At 46.3% G+C, this 2832-nt stretch overlaps 2 non-coding genes across 2 annotated transcripts; one reads left to right on the forward strand and one right to left on the reverse strand.

Annotated features, from left to right (window-relative positions):
• The first annotated feature begins 322 nt into the window (after positions 1-322).
• Positions 323-393, forward strand: Trnag-gcc (transfer RNA glycine (anticodon GCC)). The gene has a single exon. It is a non-coding gene; the product is annotated as a tRNA-Gly (tRNA).
• A 399-nt stretch (positions 394-792) lies between these two features.
• Positions 793-863, reverse strand: Trnag-gcc (transfer RNA glycine (anticodon GCC)). The gene has a single exon. It is a non-coding gene; the product is annotated as a tRNA-Gly (tRNA).
• Positions 864-2832: the final 1969 nt, after the last annotated feature.

Genomic DNA, 2832 nt, shown 5'->3' on the forward strand with positions numbered 1-2832 from the left:
GGCCATTCAAGTGTGCAAGTAATACGGCTGGCCGGCACACGGTGCATTTGCTATCGCAATTGAGCCCGATCGGGACCGTATTTTTCGATCGCGATTGGCCCCTTTCGGCAAGCTGGATAACGCAGTCAATCGCCGAAAATTTTAACCCCGATGTGGCTCGGGGGCGATCGAAAATGCACCGTACGTGTGAAAACCTCAGAAAATTCGCGCAATGGGAAGCAACAGATATATATTAAAATCGTGCCGCAGACAAACTCATGTGGAATGTTATCTAGCTACAACACTGCAATAACATGTACTGTTTTGAGCTAGCTGGGCATCGGCGTCGGTGGTTCAGTGGTAGAATACTCGCCTGCCACGCGGTTGGCCCGGGTTCGATTCCCGGCCGACGCATTTTTTTTTTTCTTTTCATAAACGCATTCATTTTCGTCACATATTTTTTTATTATTAACTGCGGCGTAATAGCAAGCCAGCGTGGAAAAACTCTACTGATCACTCAAGCTGGCAGCTGATCTTGTCACTCAAAGCAAAGGAAGATATAAAGATTTGAGCTATGATTTTCCAAGTACAATAATGCGGCACTATATATACTCGGCATGATGGCTAATTAACTAAGTGCGCAATAACATGTGCTACTGTGAGCCCGGTGGTAATCGGCGTCGATGGTTCAGTGGTAGAATACTCGCCTTGAGTGATCAATAAAGTTTTTCCACGCTGGCTCGGTGTTACGCCGCAGTTAATAATAAAAAAACATATTGCGAAAATGAATGCTTTTATGAAAAAAAACAACCTTGCGTCGGCCGGGAATCGAACCCGGGCCACCCGCGTGGCAGGCGAGTATTCTACCACTGAACCACCGACGCCGATGTTCAGCTGGTTCAAAACAGTCCATATTATTGCGCAACATTTAGCTTGATCTAGGTCACCCGGCTGACGCAGGTGTTCTTTTTTTTCTTTATTATTTGTTTTGTTGCTGGAAGCACTCATTTTCACTTTGTTTTCTTACCATTTACTCCGGCGTAATAAAGAAACGTCTCGGGAAATATTTAAGGATAACTAAAGGCGGTGAGTAACATTATCACGATAAGCAAGGAAGGAAGGAAAACGAGAGAGAGGAAAGACAGGGATGTTAACCAGTTTGGCATAACCGGTACGCTACCCTGTACAGGGGAAAAGGATGGGGGAGATTGAAAGAAGAGTAAAGAAAGAGAGAAAGAGAGAGGAACACACACGCACACACAACTTCACAGCGCAGAGCGGCAGTCTTGTGCGGTATGCGGCATCATTAAAAAGTCTACAGCCGCTCGTGTAAGTCTGTTGTCCTTAGGAATTTTAGCAATGCCTTGGTTGCTTGAATTGTCGATGACTTATCAGGATGACATTGTAGAACTGTTTCTAGTGTCAACGGTCTGTTGTGAAGACGAGCGAGAGCGAATATGAGGGATCGTCTCTGCGCATCGTAGCGAGGGCAGTCGCAGAAGATATGCTGCAAGGTCTCCTCGGTGCCGCAGGCGTCGCAAAGAGCGTTGTCGGCCATCCCTATGCGAAACGAATATGACTTCGTGAAAGCCACTCTTAGCCACAAGCGGCATAGCAGAGTGGCCTCTCATCGGCGGAGTCCAGATGGTAGTTGAAGTCGCCACAACTCGTTGAGGTGGTGTTGCCGATAGTTTTGGCTTCTTGAGGCATTCAGTATTGAGTGCGAAATATTCTTTGCCATCCTTTGAAGTATGGCAGCAGCATCAGACCTTGAAAGGGGTATAGCCTCTTCCTTGTCGCCTTGCAAAGCTGACCGAGCAGCATTATCGGCATGTTCGTTGCCAAGCACGCCGCAGTGACTTGGCAACCATTGAAATGTCACTTGGTGTCCCTTCTCGAATGACGTATGAATGAGGTGTCTTATCTCGAAGACCAGTTGTTCATATGGTCCACGCCGCAGGGCTGACAAGAGAGATTGTAGGGCTGCTTTGGAGTCGCTAAAAATTGACCATCGCTGCGGTTGTTCGCGATTGATAACACAAAGTGCAGCGCGAAGAGCTGTCAGTTCAGCAGCCGTTGATGTTGTTGGGTGGTCGGTCTTAAAGCTAACTGTTACACCTTTCGCTGGGACGAGCAAAAAACGCTATAAAATTCGGGCTTTTTTTATTTCATTGAATAGGAATTCCTCACTATGTACACGGTATGGCAGGTCAGTGGATTTGGCGTAGCACTGTGGAGCTTCAAGGCCTCAAATTAAAGAAAACAGAAAATAAAGAAAAATACTTTAAAATGAAAAAAAGGAATAAACAATAAAAAATCAGAAATTCAATAAAAAGTTGTCTTCAACTGTCCGTGTACGCATGTCTCTGTCAATTTCTTTGTTTCGGTATATCACCAAATGAATCCAGCGTAGAGCTTACCTCAAATTTCACGTTAGGGAGCATTTTTATTTTTATGTTATCTATAATTACATTTTTTTATCTCTAAGGAAAACGTTACGACGCCTTCTGACTTGAGGCGTCGCTATCGTATGTTCGAGGCTCTTAAAACATGGCGGATACTTCCGTAGCTCTGCCGACTGGACAACGTCACTACTTTAGCAAGTGTGGACGCCCCTTCTTCTGACGACTTCGCCGCTATGGTACGGCGAGTTGTCAGAGACTAACTGGCTCGCTTTCAAGGCGTAGATGCCTACCATGCTTGTCAGCAATGTGCATTTGATGAGTGCTATTTGGGGCAACCGGTGGCCCGCATGGTCACGACCCGCATGCACCAACCACCACGCTTGCGATAACGTCCATATTGAGATCAGCATGACACAGGACGTGCCACCTCGACGTGGATCTCCCGATT

The sequence above is a fragment of the Rhipicephalus sanguineus genome, chromosome 2 (genome assembly GCF_013339695.2).
Source record: "Rhipicephalus sanguineus isolate Rsan-2018 chromosome 2, BIME_Rsan_1.4, whole genome shotgun sequence".
Taxonomy (NCBI): domain Eukaryota; kingdom Metazoa; phylum Arthropoda; class Arachnida; order Ixodida; family Ixodidae; genus Rhipicephalus; species Rhipicephalus sanguineus.